The sequence below is a fragment of the Manis javanica genome, chromosome 7, assembly GCF_040802235.1.
Source record: "Manis javanica isolate MJ-LG chromosome 7, MJ_LKY, whole genome shotgun sequence".
Classification (NCBI taxonomy): Eukaryota; Metazoa; Chordata; class Mammalia; order Pholidota; family Manidae; genus Manis; species Manis javanica.
In genome coordinates this window covers 81,285,899-81,302,635 of record NC_133162.1, presented here as the reverse complement: position 1 = coordinate 81,302,635, position 16,737 = coordinate 81,285,899, and the positions used below count along the sequence as shown (strand labels likewise).

The 16,737-nt window shown below is 44.2% G+C and overlaps 1 long non-coding RNA gene across 1 annotated transcript; it reads left to right on the top strand.

The window, feature by feature from the left end:
• Window positions 1–907: 907 nt before the first annotated feature.
• Window positions 908–12,775, top strand: LOC140850450 (uncharacterized). The gene is made up of 3 exons (XR_012133303.1): window positions 908–2,935; window positions 8,871–8,903; window positions 10,460–12,775. It is a non-coding gene; the product is annotated as an uncharacterized lncRNA (long non-coding RNA).
• The last annotated feature ends 3,962 nt before the right edge of the window (window positions 12,776–16,737 follow it).

The following is a 16,737-nucleotide window of genomic DNA, read 5'->3' as shown; positions in this document are numbered from 1 at the left end:
CAGAAATACGAGAGTCAAAAAAAGGATTCAGTCCCATACCAAGACACGTCAGTGCTCCATGCTGTGAAAGACAATGCTGGGTTTGGGGTTAGGTTGGTTTATTAAAACGAGCACAGGGGTGCAGAAAAACAAATTGAAACTAATTTCCCATCAGTGCTGGCTGTGTGGTCTCCGGTAAATCACTTGCCCTTAGTCTCAATTTTCCTCTCTTGACACAGAGACAGGTAAACCCACTAAAGTGGTTGCCCACATTAAACAACTCTGCCGGAAATAAACCCAGGTACACATATACCTTAATTAGGAAAGAACCAGCACGAGTCTCAGACATTACCAATATCTCACTCTGCAGAGGTTTAAACTGAAACTCATGCAGCCAGTCATTTCCAGACTTGCTCGGTATCGGCGATGGGACCTAAACCCTGCTCTGCGCCCCTTAAGGGTTACGAGATCTGCGTCCTCCGCCCAGCACCCCCTTCCCAGGCCAGGTCGAGGCGCCCCACCCCCACAGGCTCACGTGGTCCCGCGGGCTGCGGGCTCCCCTGCTCCACCGTCCCTATCCCCGCCCTCCCTGCCATCCTTCGGCTAGCCGCTCTGCCCTTAGCCGAGGAAGACCGCCTAGGCCGCAAGCCCGGAAACCGCATCTCACATGAGGTTGGAGCTTGGAGCAGCTTACCGAGGCAGAGCTGATGTGCGCAGGCACAGAAGGAGCCTACGGGCCCTCCACCGCCCGGCCCCGGCGGCCCACAGACCTTTGCTCCCGCGCGCAGGGTGCTCCAGAGTTCAGGCTCCGGGACCTGCGCCCAGGTTTTCTGTGAGCCCCCAGACCTTAGATCAGATGGCGACTGCTGACACAAAAACGAGGTGCAGAGTGGTTCTCGATTGGACCTCACAAAAATCAGCTGCAAAAGACATTTTGGGGACAAATAGGGTGATTTTTACTTACTAAAACAAACTGTTTATTAGTGATATTAAGGAATTGTTACTTTGATTAGTCGTGACAATGGTACACATTGTGAAATGCACTGTAGAAAACATACTTAATTTTTAGACATGCTCTTCTGACATATTCAAACTTATGTAAAACTAAAGCAAATATAGCAAAATCTTAAGTGTTTAGGTAACAAATATATATATGTTAATTTCACTATTCTTTCTACTCTAACAACAAAAGATATGTTCTGTCTACAAACAGCACGTGTGCGTAAATACCCACATATTCTAATACTAGTCTTCCCATAAAAATAATTTTACGTTGGAGGGGATGCATCTTAACATAAATCTATATTCATTGTAGCATATTTATTATTTAGAATTGATATTTTGCTTTTGCCATTAATTTTTATTCTAGCATATTTATTCTTTAGAATTGATATTTTGCTTTTGGCATTAATTTGGTATTTCAAATTGACCATATGATGATGGTAATGTTAGTAATCTACCTTGTTAAATTATCAAACTTTGGTTCCTAAATGATAGATTCTCAGGAGTGTTTTCCATCCCTATAACTAGCATTACTCCTTAATTATTGAATACAGAACAGTGTTATATGTAATAAAAGGATTTTGAATTATATTAACAGTTAATCTTAACATAACAGGTCATCAATCATTCTGAAAATTTCCAAGCCCATAAATAAGAGTGTAGTTGATTCACAAGCACAACTATGGAACTGGTTTTTCTATACTAGCTAAAGAATTATTACCCTTGTATAATAACAAGTATTATTTATAATTCATTTATCAGCTTAGAACTTCTTATTCACTATAATTTTATTTTAAGGAATCACATTATTTCAAATGAAGTACACAGGGAATTCCACTCCCCAAAATTATATAGTTGGTGTGTTTCAGTAGGCCAATGCTCCTTCTTCAACAAATGGGGGGTGGGGGAGGAACCTATATAATTTTTTTTAAACTAGATGAATTATAAACATTGTATTGTCAAAGATTTTACAAGAGGTGTGGAAACAATGCAGATTAGATCAACTCAATTCCAGGGAGCTGGGGAACCCTCATATACTCACTATATATTTCTGGACTCTCTACTATACTGGGTCACTGTAACTGTACAGTAAACCTTAAATTAGGTAATGTGTTTCTTCTATCTTTACTTTTCTTTTACAAAATCATATTAGTTATTCTAGTTTGCTTTTCCACGTAACTTTTAACGTCAGAATGTCTTTACAAAACATCCTATGAATGTAATCACTCATCTGCAAATATTTTTCTTTTTCTTTGTAATTTTATGCCTTCATCTGGTAGCTTATTAGAAATACAGAATCCAGGGCTCCACTCAGAGTTACTAAACCAAAATCTGCATTTTAACAAGATGCCAGTGATGTACAGGTGCCTCTAAGTATGAGAAACCCTTAGGGTAATGGATTTCCTTTTAAATAAGGGGATGGGGCACACATTTTAACTGAATTAACACTGGGGGGACAAACAAGAAACTAGAAATTATGGATACCTGAAGGAGACCAAAGGCCCCCACCCACAAAATGGTGAACTTCCCGCTTCTCTTCCGGGTCCTCTGCTCCCGCTGGCACCAACCAAGGCCCAATCACCCCTCTACACCTTCCCACCGGCGCCATCTAAAAGCCAATTGTTTTTTGACCCGCCCCTTCCTTGCTAACCTGTATAAATTGAGCCTGCAAACAATAAACTGTGCCAGCTTGATCAGACACCCTGTCTTGCTGGTCGTTCTTTGTGTCCCTTGCTTGTTTCATTTCTGCAGGCATCTCCGGCTACACCCCACGTTCGTCCCGCGGGCCGGGACAACTGGCGCTCAACGTGGGGCCCCGGGACTCCTGCCGAAACGTCTGCTCGTAAGCCCTGGCCAGGCATTCTTTTGAGTCATCACACGGGTATTCACCTGATGTCGACTCTGCATTGAGGATCACTGCAGCTCACCCGTCCGTAATACAGATCCCGGAGAGGTGAGTAGACGCATCACCCAAGCAAGCATCTTAAATACCTCTTGTGAGTTCTCACTGATCCCCTCCCTCTAGTTTGCTGCCGCGATTTATTCCTTGTTTTGTCCTCTGGTCGTTCCTCTCTGAAAACCTTGTGCTTACTTCGGGCTAACGGTCGTTCACCTCTAGGGCCTGCACAAGGGACTCTGACTACAGAATCCCTGCCCTAGAGGGTCTGAGCAGGCGGATTATACTTGCCAGCCGTCCTACATAAGCAAGGGCTCACCTGAGCTGATGAGAGTACCTCCAGTAGTTCAGTACATTGGCGTAGTCGCAGCTGCATTAGTATAATTCCAACTTATATAGAGCAGAAATCCCAGCCATCCTAATGGGCAACTCACTGAACTTCCATGAGGTATTTCTTAGCGGACTCAAGGAGTCCCTCAGGACACGAGGTGTAAGGGTTAAAAGAAAAGATCTTAGACAATTTTTTTCCTTTATTCATGAGACTTGCCCCTGGTTTCCCCTCGAAGGCACTGTCGATCATAAACGTTGGAAGAGAGTTGGTGACGCCCTCCAAGACTTTTATCAGACCTTTGGCCCTGAAAAGGTTCCTGTTTCAGCATTTTCTTACTGGAACCTTATTCACGACATCCTTGAGGTTCATTCTCAAGATCCTGACATTAAAGATATAAGTAAAACAGGAGAAACAGCCCTTAAGGAAAACTCCCGACCACCCTCTGCCTGTCCTTCAGTAGCCGTAGATATCCCTGAAGACCCCACCGCTCCTTTTAAAGAATCTCCTAAACTTCAACCTAATATAAAATCTCCAGACACCCACGATAAACCTGATCCTCGTAAAATCCCAAATATCTATCCTACGCTCATGTCTTTAAGACACCAAACAGATCATTTAAATCTAAGAAATGAAGAGCCCTTAGAAAAACAAGCCGTCCATTACCATGAAGATGAAGAGCCCTGGCGCTTTATGGTGCCAGCCCTTCATAGTGCCACTAATAGAAGCTTCAGACCCCCTCCATATAAACCTATTTCCCCTCAATGTGTTCCTATATTTCAAATCCCTGATCTAGAGTCATCTCACAACTTCCCCCTTTCATCTCACCCCATCCGACAAGCAAAAATTTCTCTAACCAAAGAAGTCTCTTCACTTAAAGAAATTTTGCAACAAAAATGTGAACATGTTCAGCTCATTAAAGAGATTAAAGCCCTTGACGCCGAACTAACATCATTAAACCCCATGCAGACTCCCTTACTCCCCAAAAAAACCCATAAAGAAAGTGAAACCTAAAAGCCCAATCCTAGCCTTCCCAGTCACTCGCGGTCACCCACTCACCCGCGGTCGCCACCCAGAAACCCCCCCAGAAGTCAGAGAAGAGAGCAAGGACGAGAACGCCCCAGACTCCCAAGACCCAGATACTCCAGACCAAGAACAGAATTCTGAGGGAGAGCCCTCAGACAATGAAGAGTCTGGTAATCATATAGAAAATCCAGCTAAAGCCCAAAAATATCACCGCCTTAACCTTAAACACCTAAAAGACTTAAAAACAGCTGTTACCAATTATGGCCCCACAGCTCCTTTTACATTAGCCTTAATTGAAAACCTGAGCGATCGATGGCTAACTCCTAATGACTGGCTTTCCCTAGCTCGAGCCGCCTTGTCAGGAGGAGAGTATGACTTTGTACTGGCGTACTGACTTTGTAGAAAATTGCCGTGAGACTGTGCAGCGCAATAGTGAAAGTAAAACTTCACGCTCATGGACAAGAGATAAACTGCTTGGGCAAAGCCCCTATGAAACAAATGAAGCCCAAGCAGCCTTCCCCCCAGGCCTTTTAGCTCAGGTCCAAAACGCAGCCCTTACGGCTTGGCAGCGCCTTCCTCCTAAAGGCTCCGCTACTACCTCCCTAGCAAAAATCCGCCAAGGTCCTGACGAGCCTTACAGCGACTTCATTAGTCGCCTAACAGACGCTGCTGAGCGACTAGTCGGGGGAGGAGAAATAGAAAGTGCCTTTGTTAAACACCTAGCTTATGAAAATGCTAACCCAACCTGTCAAGAAACCATAAGACCTCACCGTTCTGGCAGTCTCTCTGATTATACTAAACTTTGCTCAGGCATAGGAACCTCTCACGCAATTGGATTAGCCATAGGAATGGCACTAAAAGACATCAAAATAGATAACAATAAACAAAAAACTTGCTTTAATTGCAAGCAACCAGGACACTTCGCCCGCCAGTGTCCGACAGGGACCCAGCCTCACCTGTCTCGCACTCCCCCAAAAACTGTTTGCCCTCCATGCTGGCGCAGTTTACATTGGGCTAAAGAATGCCGTTCTAAGACAACTATTGAAGGCACACCCCTCCCACCACTCCAGGGAAACTCCCAGAGGGGCCAGCCCCTGGCCCCATCACCGAGCACGAACCAAGGGGCTATCAGGTTCATTCCCCAAGCCCAACAGCAGCGAAACCTCTCTGCGCAGACATCAGTTCTCCCTCCCGTGCCACCCCAAAAAGCACAAGATTGGACCTCTGTTCCGCCACCAACACAATATTAATACCCGACCAAGGTATCCAGCTGCTCCCTACAGAAACCTATGGGCCCTTACCCTCCAGCACCTTTGGTCTAACTCTAGGACGAAAAAGCCCTGCATTAGTTGGCCTCCATATTATACCAGGAGTTGTTGATAATGATTATACAGGACAAATCACCCTCCTAGCCTCTGCTCCAATGGGCCCGATATCCATATCTAAAGGAGAGCGAATAGCCCAACTCCTGCTACTCCCTTTAGAGTCAACATATAAAAGTTGTAATACAAATTCCAGATCAAATGCTGCCTTTGGCTCTTCTGATGCCTATTGGGTACAACAAATCACCACCGAAAGGCCGTTGTTAACCCTACAATTAGATGGCAAATCCTTTGAAGGATTAGTTGATACAGGAGCAGATGCTACAGTGATATCAGCCCAACAGTGGCCTCCTAGTTGGCCCTATAGTACATCTGTAACCCATCTCAAAGGCATTGGTCAATCCACTAACCCCAAAGTTCTAAGATTTTAATCTGGAAAGATAAAGAAGGAAATTCAGGACAAGTCCAACCTTATATAGTAGCTGGGTTACCCATTAATTTATGGGGATGTGACATTTTATCTCAATTGAAACTTGTCATGGCTAGCCTGAATGATATAATCACCCGACAAATGCTTAACCAAGGCTATCTGCCCGGCCAGGGCCTAGGAAGAAATAGCCAAGGTATAAAAGAACCTCTTACTGTCATACCCAAGAATGACCGTTCAGGAGTAGGGAATAAAAATTTTCCGTGATGGCCACTGACTTTCCTGTACCCCACACAGACAAAATAAAATGGAAATCAGACTCTCCTGTCTGGGTAGATCAATGGCCTTTAACTCAAGAAAAACTTACAGCAGCCACCAAGTTAGTACAGGAACAATTAGCTGCTGGACACTTAGAACCCACCACCTCTCCTTGGAACACTCCTGTAAAAAAATCAGGAACATGGAGACTCCGAGACTCCTCCAAGACCTCAGAGAAATCAACAAAACCATGTTCTCGATGGGAGCCCTTCAACCTGGTCTCCCCTCTCCAATAGCCATCCCAGCTAATTATTTCAAGATCATTATTGATCTTAAAGATTGTTTCTTTACCATTCCACTCCATCCCCAAGATAGAGAACGCTTTGCGTTTAGTATTCCCGTCACCAATTTTAAAGGGCCAATGCATCGCTACCAGTGGAAAGTACTCCCTCAAGGTATGGCAAACAGCCCCACACTGTGTCAAAAATTTGTAGCCCAAGCCATGGATCCCCTCAGACCCCAGTGGCCTTCCATCTATATCATTCATTATATGGATGATATCCTCCTGGCTGGAGCATCCAACTCTGAAGTCTTAGAATGTAGCCAAGAATTGACCACCCATCTCACCTTTTTCGGTCCCCAAATTGCTCCAAACAAAATTCAATTAACAGATCCCTATTACTACCTTGGCTTTGAATTAACTTCAAACAAAATCACTACCCAGAAGATCCAATTAAAGACATCACACTTACAAACACTGAATGATTTCCAAAAGTTCTTGGGAGACATTAATTGGCTCAGACCCTATCTTAAATTAACCACTGGAGAGTTAAAACCTCTTTTTGATATACTACAAGGGGACCCCAATCCCTCATCCCCTCGGAAACTATCCACTGAGGCAAAAGAAACTTTAAACATTGTTGAAACAGCTATACAACAACAACAAATTACGTTCCTATCCTATGACAGGCCCTTCGCTCTCATCATCTGCAATACGCCACATACCCCTACTGGAGTTTTATGGCAAAATAATCCTTTGTTATGGATCCATTTGCCCTCCTCCCCACCTAAAGCTCTTATCACATACCCCTCACTAGTTGCAAAGATTATAAAAATAGGCAGAGAAAAAAGCCACCAGCATGTTGGCAGAGACCCTGATCAGCTTATCATGCCTTACACAAAAGAACAGATTGGCTGTCCCAGAATGTAGATGACTGGATTATATCCCTTGCTTCTTTCCAAGGTAAAACCGATAATCACTATCCCTCGGATAAACTCCTTCAATTCTCAAGACTACATCCCTTTATTTTCCCAACAATAACCTCATCCACTCCTTTAGAAAATGCCTCTCTAGTTTTTTCTGATGGCTCCTCCTCTGGTATTGCTGCCTATGTTATAAACTCACAGAGTTACAGTATTCAATCACCCTTTAAATCAGCCCAACTTGTAGAATTATTTGCTATCTTACAAGTTTTTAAAATGTTGAGCCAAATCCCTTTTAATCTGTATACCGACAGTGCCTACATAGCATATTCAGTTCCTATTCTAGAAACAGTCCCTTATATTAAACCTTCTACCAACGCTGCTTCCCTCTTCCAACAACTCCAAACCTTTATATTACTCAGACAAGCCCCTTTCTATATCGGACATCTGCGAGCCCACACTGACCTTCCTAGTTCCCTCTCCCAAGGCAATGCCCTCGCAGACAAAAATACCCACTTCACATATTCCATTACAACCGATGCAGTCACCAAAGCTAGTCAATACCATGCTCTTCACCATGTGAATGCTCACACTCTTCGACTTTTATTTAAACTCACCAGAGAACAAGCTAGGCAAATTGTTAAAGACTGCCCGGGGTGTGTAACCTTACTGCCCCTCCCTCATTTAGGAGTTAATCCGAGAGGCCTACTCCCTAATGAAATCTGGCAAATGGATGTCACCCATATCCCTGAGTTTGGAACTCTTAAATATACTCACGTGACTATTGATACTTACAGTGGTTTTATATTTGCCACCCTCCACAGTGGCGAAGCCACCAAAAATGTCATAGCCCATGTTCTCCAATGCATTACTGTTATTGGTAAACCTCAAACTATTAAAACAGATAATGGGCCTGGATACACTTCACAAGCATTTCAAAATTTCTGCCATCAATTCCAAATCAAGCATATCATAGGTATTCCTTACAACCCCCAAGGTCAAGGAATAATCGAACGAGCCCATCAGACACTAAAGAATACAATTTATAAGCTTAAAACCAACACTGTTTACCCTATAAAAAGCTCTCCAAAAAACCTCCTTAATCATGCACTATTCACGCTCAACTTTTTACAATTAGACAACCACAACAAGTCTGCCGCCGACAGGTTGTGGCACCAAGAAACAAAAAAACAATTTGCAGAAGTCTTATGGAAAGATCCTCTAACCTTTAAATGGCATGGTCTCGACCCAGTTCTTATCTGGGGTAGAGGCCATGCCTGTGTATATGATACACAGGGAAATGGACCTTGATGGTTACCTGAGCGCCTTGTCAAACCCATTAATACCCCTTTAAAACAGATTAATAATAACCCAATACATTCCAGGGAGGAGAATCCACCCTGAGAACAGTTTTTCCTTGCCTTTCAGGAAGAAGATAAATATTCATCATCATTGGACAAGGTAAGCCCACCTAACCTTTGTTAGCACAGTTGTAGACTACCAGTGATCTCGCCTATTTTCATTGAACCCTAAAAAGTCATCATGTCTACTATCCAATCCCTTATCGCTACTGTAATAGTCACTGTTGTCCTAGGAGGATTTAGACCTGTAAGTAAGGATGAACTCCTCACCCAGTTGTATGGAAGCCCTTGTGATTGTAAGGGAGGGATAACAGATTTAGAGCCCAGTCTGAGAGGACATACACAAATAACATCTCAAGGGACAAAATACTTACCTGGTCAAATTACTACCAGAGGACCCGTAGACTGCCAAGACAAACTAGCATACCTCACAGCAGATATCTCTGCATCTGGAATGGGTTGGACTCCCCAGTCTTGGAAATGCATAAGAAAGCCCAAAATTATACTTACAATTAATGGCAAACCAGGGCCTTGTCCCAACCCCTGCCAAAAGGCCACTGCAGTACACTCTACCTGTTACCGCACTGTCCAACAGTGCACCGGTGCCGATGGCAAAAAATATCTAACAGCCATCTTACAAAATGGTTATACTGGTTCCTTTGGAGGCGAGTATGATTATAGCAACCCCCGAGGACATTCTAAATATGCACAAGCCTCCTGTCATGGCCAAGTTGGCAAGGTGATTTGCTGGCCACCCCAAACCCTGATCCACATATCTGATGGCGGTGGACCAACAGACAAAGTGAGAGAATCCCAAGTTCAAAAGAAAATTGAAGAAATTATCAAAGAAATATACCCTCCCCTAGAGTATCACCCTCTAGCCTTGCCCAAGTCTCGTGGCATAGATCTTGACACTCAGACTGCTGATATCCTAAAAGCCACCCATAGCACACTAAACGCTACTAACCCCAGCCTTGCTGAAAATTGCTGGCTATGCATGACCCTTGGTACGCCTATGCCCCTCGCAATTCCCACTAACGCTACCAATACACTGCCAGAACAAAATTGTACTCTTAACTCACCCTTAGAGTACAGCCTGTAGGATTTAACACATCCCTATGCATACTAAAGCAGCCCCAGAATAATAGTGATGATGTAAACGTAGGATTTGCCTCTTTCACAGATTGCTCCCAAGTTTTTAATTATACCTCATCTCTTTGCCCCGCTATTGGACAAGTCTTTGTCTGTGGAGGAAACCTGGCCTTCACCGCCCTACCCACAAATTGGACTGGGTTATGTGTGCAGGCCAGTCTTCTCCCAGATATTGATATTATCCCAGGAGAAGAACCTATCCCCATACCCAGCTTTGAGTATATAGCAGGGCATCCACGCTCTAAAAGAGCCATCCAGCTTATCCCACTCCTAGTAGGCCTCGGGATTACTACTGCAGTGGCCACAGGAACAGCAGGAGCAGGAATAGCTGTATATTCCTATCATAAATTGTCCCATCAACTAATCAACGACACCCAAGCCCTCTCAGGAACAATTAATGATCTCCAAGACCAAATAGACTCTCTAGCAGAAATAGTTTTACAAAACCGTAGGGGCTTAGACCTCCTCACCACAGAACAGGGAGGCATCTGTTTGGCTTTACAGGAAAAGTGCTGTTTCTACGCTAACAAGTCAGGTGTCGTCCGGAACAAAATAAAGACTCTTCAAGACGATCTCGAAAGAAAGAGGAAAGAGCTCCATAACAACCCTCTCTGGACAGGACTAAATGGACTCCTCCCCTACCTTCTTCCCATCTTAGGCCCGCTCCTAGGATTAATACTAATACTTTCCTTCAGCCCCTGGGCCTTTAAAAGACTCACAATGCTAATCAAAAAGCAAATCGACTCTCTTATAGCAAAGCCTATCCAAGTTCATTATCATCGCCTTGCATTAGCTGATCAAGGTGTAGATCCTTATATATAGAGCCTTGTGCCAGGAGAGACCCAGCAGTAACTTGGGAATAAAAAAGAGCCACGTCAAGGTTTTCTTGTCCTGTTCCTTGACAATGTTCCTGGGCAACTAGACGGGTAGTCAATGACGGGTAATTAAGAGGATATACCTGCAAAGATACAGGACAGATATAAGACCTCTGGTTAAAAGGGCCAATCTAATACTGGGGCAAGCTCCTATATAGGTCGATCCAGTATTAGGGCAAGCTCCCCTGAATCTACCAGGCCAACTCTGAAAGGAGGCAAGCTCCTGGAAACAGAGGCCAGGTATAAGACCTCTAAACCTAAGACAGGCACCGTCTACCCAGGAGATAAGCGGCTCAAAGCACCCTAAGTGCTGCTCCAACCCCTCCTAAAGAACAGAAAGGGAGGAGATGCCAGAGACCAAAAGGCCCCCACCCACAAAATGGCGAACTTCCCGCTTCTCTTCCAGGTCCTCTGCTCCCGCCGGCACCAACCAAGGCCCAATCACCCCTCTACACCTTCCCACCGGCGCCATCTAAAAGCCAATTGTTTTTTGACCCACCCCTTCCTTGCTAACCTGTATAAATTGAGCCTGCAAACAATAAACTGTGCCAGCTTGATCAGACACCCTGTCTTGCTGTTCGTTCTTTTGTCCCTTGCTTGTTTCATTTCTGCAGGCGTCTCCGGCTACACCCCACGTTCGTCCCGCGGGCTGGGACAGATACCTACAGTAGTGTGCCAGTACACTCCAATTTGTCTGGGACTCCCCCACTCTATGCCAGTTGTCCCAGCATAACTGTTTACAGAACCTCTTTCACTCTGAGGGAAAGTATCTCAGTTTGGAGGAAAAATGTTACACTACCTGGAGGAAGCATCATACAGAAAATGGGAGTGTAAATTTTTCCTTAACATTTGTATCATTTGCTTTTTTAATATTAATATATTACCAATTCAAAAATATTTTATTAAAAACAACAACACAAAACCAGTCAGTAAAAATAGCTGGACTGGGAAGAGCAGTGGGTCAAGAATGGATGCACAGTGAAAGCAGAAATATGCAATATCTTGGGCAAAAGGAAAGGCCAACTTCATGAGGAATAGAAAAGGACTCAGAGTTAGCAAAGGAGAGCTAGCAGGGCGGTGTCATGGGCAAGAACAGAGGAGGCTTTCCAAACAGAGAGACTATGGAGAATAGTATCAAATGCTACAGAAAGACCAAATAAGACAAAAGTAAAGACAAAAACTGTATTTGTCTACTTTTGGATTTGACTACAACTGGAGGCTTTTCCCAGAAGTAATTCAGATGATGGCAGTGAAGGAGCAACACTGTATCCGTTATTTACACATAAAATGTAAATGAGAAATGCAGAAACAAAAGCCAGAATCCCTGACACTCGAGCCAAAAATACAAACAAGCTGACAGAAACATCTTTTGGAGAGTGATTTTTGAGGACATGCAATCTCTCCATTCTGCCAGGTCTTCAAAGTTTAATTTGTGGATCAGACAGGACAGTGGAAGAGCTGTCCATTCACACCTCACTGTTTGGTGCCCTGAAAAGCATGTGCACTGAGTCTGCTTTGGCACTGTGCTATGTCCACTGAGAGAGCATTATAGGCAATATATTGTATTTATTTCAGGGTTATTAGAAAGGTCAGAGAAAATTTTACATTGACTTGGATAACTGTAAAATTAAAAATCCTGCAACTAATCCTGTCAAAGTCCCTACTTTGGCTTTGCTACAATTTCCCTTAAAACTACAAATTCTTACCTACTTCTGCTTTTCATTTAAAAAATATGAATACCTATAAACTTCAGAAAATGCATTTTATAACAAAGTGGGAGTAAACAAGCAAAAAGTCATCTGGGATTTGTTCATTTTCCACTCTTAGTGGAGGAGAGGGAGGAAGGGAAGGAAGGAAAGGAAGGGAGGGAAGGAAGGAAGGAGTCAGAAGAGACTTGGCCTGCCTTGCAGTTCCTGGATTCCCCTGCCTACACAGTGCCACACACAAGATACTTACATGTCCATGTGGTGGCTCCCATATGTGCTGAACTTAGACATGATACTTTTCACTGAGAGAATGTAAACATTTGTGTTTTACTGACGTATCACCAATTTAGGTTCTGTGACACAGAAAAATTAAAAACATAAGTTGAACACATAACAGTAATTTAATAAAAGGGGAAACACTGGATTTGTCAAAACTGATGTAGGGAAAATAGCCATATTGTTTTTCTAATTTTCTGCTATCACCACTAATCTCTTGAGGTTACATAATCCAAGAAACCTCTGAAAAAAAGAGATGGGGATTCAAGATGAAAAAAATTAGTGTTTGTTCTAACCTACTTATAGTTTTCAGAGGGATCTTTTAATAAGAAACTAACACTTGACTTCACAGTGGCAAAATGGGGAGTGCCCTAGGACTCTGCAGGCCTTTTAATCTTGGTACTGCCACTAACTGCATGTTCTCAGCCAGTCACCTCAAAGTTTTTTTTTTTCAAATGATATCAAAACAGATAACCCAAAAAGGATGTGCGAGACTCTAAGGCCAACAGCACAAGAACTTCAGCGCCTCTCTGGATGCCATCAACGCTGGGGGACTGAGGGTGGCTCGCTCCGAGGCATAGTGAACGGAGTATGAGGCGAGTGAAGGGTGAACAGGGAGGGGTAATGACAATTTCCTTGGCTTCGGGGAATGAGCCTTTCACAGGCACCCCCCGACCGCGCCCTCACCAACTGTCAAAGCGCTATTTCCCGCGCGGCCGTGTGCCCACCCATCGGCTCCTGCTCACCTCTCTTCTTAAAATTGTCCCAGACCTTCCACGGCACACAGCCTTCGATGGGTTCAGGATAGTGAGTCATGATCGTACCTAAGTAACAAATGAGTACACAGGAAATAACTCAGGCTCCGGGGCATGTTAGAGCCGGGCGAGCTGGCGGTTAGCTGACCCAGCCATCCCCGCCCCTTCAGTTGAGTGAATCGCGGAATGGAGGCCTGGGGGCGCGCTGGGGCTCCAGCTGCAGTGACACACGGAACTAATACATGACGGGGGCTAACAAAACGAGTACTTAGTACACACGTGGCAACAGCTCTTCATATCCGCGTCTTACGGAGAAGGAAATCGTGTCTCACGTCGCCACTTGCGGCAGGCAACTCGCTGGTGTTAGCCCGCGCGCCCGTGATGCCCCACACTCCCGACACCGGCCAGGGTGAACCCGACGCTCAAATGACGCACGCTCACGCGGCACTACGCGCAGGGCGCGCAGACGTCGCGCGCGCACACTCTTCCTCGCAGTCCCACCTCTCCCCACAGCTGTCCCGCTCTTGTCCTGGGGGCCGACCGCGCACGTCAGGCACGCGCACTCCTCTCCCGCGACCGAAACACAGGCACCAGCCACCTGAAGCAGGGGGCTGGATGCCTGTGGACCCCGCGAGCCTGGGGTCCCGCGGCTCCCACCCACCTCCGCCGGCCCCCCAGAGCCTCGCCGGCCCTCGCCCCTACCTTCCGGGGTTCCCGCAGCTCCCTCGCCGGGTGGACCCGCAGACCACAGGTTGTCTCCCACGACGACCCTGCGACCCGGGACAGTGCGCCACGAGGAGGAGGCGGGGTCGCACATGCGCAGACGGCGGGCTGCCGCGGGAGCGACTCCTGGCTGCTGGGGGAGAATGGGTTCCAGCCGCGCCAGGAGTAAACTGACACCACCAACGGGGCTTTTGTAACGGCGTAAGGCGTCCACGTAGTCCAAGCGCTGCTCTGGAATGATTCTGTAGACTCCCCTCTCTGGCGCCACTGTGCCCATTCCTTTGGGAGTCAGTTGAGCTGACTGGCTCCACGTTGAGAGATGCTGTCAGACGTCCTGTAGCCTTAGCAAGGGACCGGTGCCAGAGCAGCCGGCCTTTCACACAAGCCAGAGGACAGGTGTGCAAATGGATTTCATTATGACTGGTATTTTAGTTTAGACTATTTACTGACAGATGGTGTTTCAGTTCAGGTAAATTTATCTAAACTAAAATAATATGTCACTAGCATACTTATTCTCTGGAAATCAGGAAAAAGCTAGCAATTCGGTATTAATAGTAACAGCAAAATCTGTTCATATGTAAGAAACAGCTCAAATACCAAGCTTAAGAAGCTTGCACAGTCTCATCTCCCAGAACTGACCATACTTCACCTGGAATCAAAATTCTTTTACATGCACATTCTCCTGACATCGTCAGCACAATATGGTAACCTGGGCATATTATTTAACAACACACTTTTTAAAAAACATAGAGCAAACTTTTTAGTCAATGTCATTTTTTAGCTTTTTGTTTTCTAATTTTAGATTTATAGAACTGCAAAGGTAGTTCCCACATACCCTTCACTCCTCTTCCCCTAATGTTAACATTCTACATAGCCATTTTACATTATGATTCTATTAGCTAAATTACAGAGTTTATTCAGATTTAATCAGTTTTTCCAGCAGTAATCTTTTACTGATCCAGGATCCAATCGGGAAGACCACAGTATATTTAGTCATTATGTCTCTTTAATCTCCCCCAATCTGTAATAGCTCTTTGGTCTTTCTTGTCCCTTATAACCTTCTGATGTTTGAAGAACGGTGGTCAGATATTTTGAAGAATGTCCCTGAATTTGAGTTTGTCTGATGGTTTCCCCTCCTGAGACTGAGGTTATACATTTTTAGGAAGAATACCACTAAGAGGATGTGCCCTACTTTATCAAGGTACCAACATGACAATATTAACCTTGATTACTTGGGAAGGTTGGTGTCTGACAGGTATCCACATTATAGTTAGGATTTTTCCCTTTCCAGTCTATACTTAGAAGTCAGTTGCTAAGTCCAGGGTCTGCTTGGAGGGGAAATAAGCTCAATCTTGATTTGTGGTCCTGTTTCAAAACCATTATCACATTTATTAGTGAATTTTGGGAGAGACCCTTTGAGGCTATGCAAATATATTGTTTCTAGTTGGAGATTTGGCCACAAATTTTAGCTTTTGTTGGTGGATCTTCCCTGCAACCATTATTACTGTGGTGGTCTAAATGATTTTTCTGTTTTACTTCTTCCTTCCATATTTATTAATTGGGATTCTTCTGTAAGGAAAAGTTTTTGCTTTCCCCACTTATTTATTCCACCATTTATTTATATCATTATCGACTCAGATATTTGTTTTCTTTTTCTATTTATTTTTTGTAATGTTGATATATGATATTATAAATATATTGGTTTCAGGTATACAGTATTGTTATTTGACAATTATATACATTACAAAATCTGTCAACACACAAAGATACTTAGAAATTATTGACTATATCCCCTATGCTTTTCATCCCAGTGACTTATTATTATTTTTTTTTTACCCAAACATCAGTATCCATTTATTATCTCACAATTTTGTAGCTCAAAAGTCCTGGAGGGCTTAACTGAGTTCTCTGCTAAGGGTCCCACAAGGCCAGAATCAAGGTGTTGGCTAAGCCAGGCTCATGTCTGAAGACTCTGTAGGCGAATTTACTTCCCAGCTCATTCAGGGGGTTGGGAGCATTAGGTTCCTTTTGGTTGCACGAATGAGGTCCCTCTTTTCTTGATGGCTGTCATTTAGGGATAACATTTAGCTTCTAGAGGCCACCCACATTCCTCATCATGTTCCCCCTTAACCTTAAAGCCAACAACAGCGTGATAAATCCTTCCCATGCTTCCAGTCTCTCTGGCTTCTCCTTCTGTTATTACCCTGAGAAAACTCTCTGCCTTTAAGGAGATTGGATTAGGCCTACCTAGATAATTTCCCTTTGGATGAACTCAAAAGCAACTGATTAGTAACTTTAGTAATATCTACAAAATACCTTTTGCCAGGTAACATATATTACAATCAGGGACATAATATTTTATCATATTCACAGTTGAAGGAATAAGGAATATGTTAGAGAACCATTTTAGAATCCTGACTACCCAGCTAACCAAAAATATTTGATTC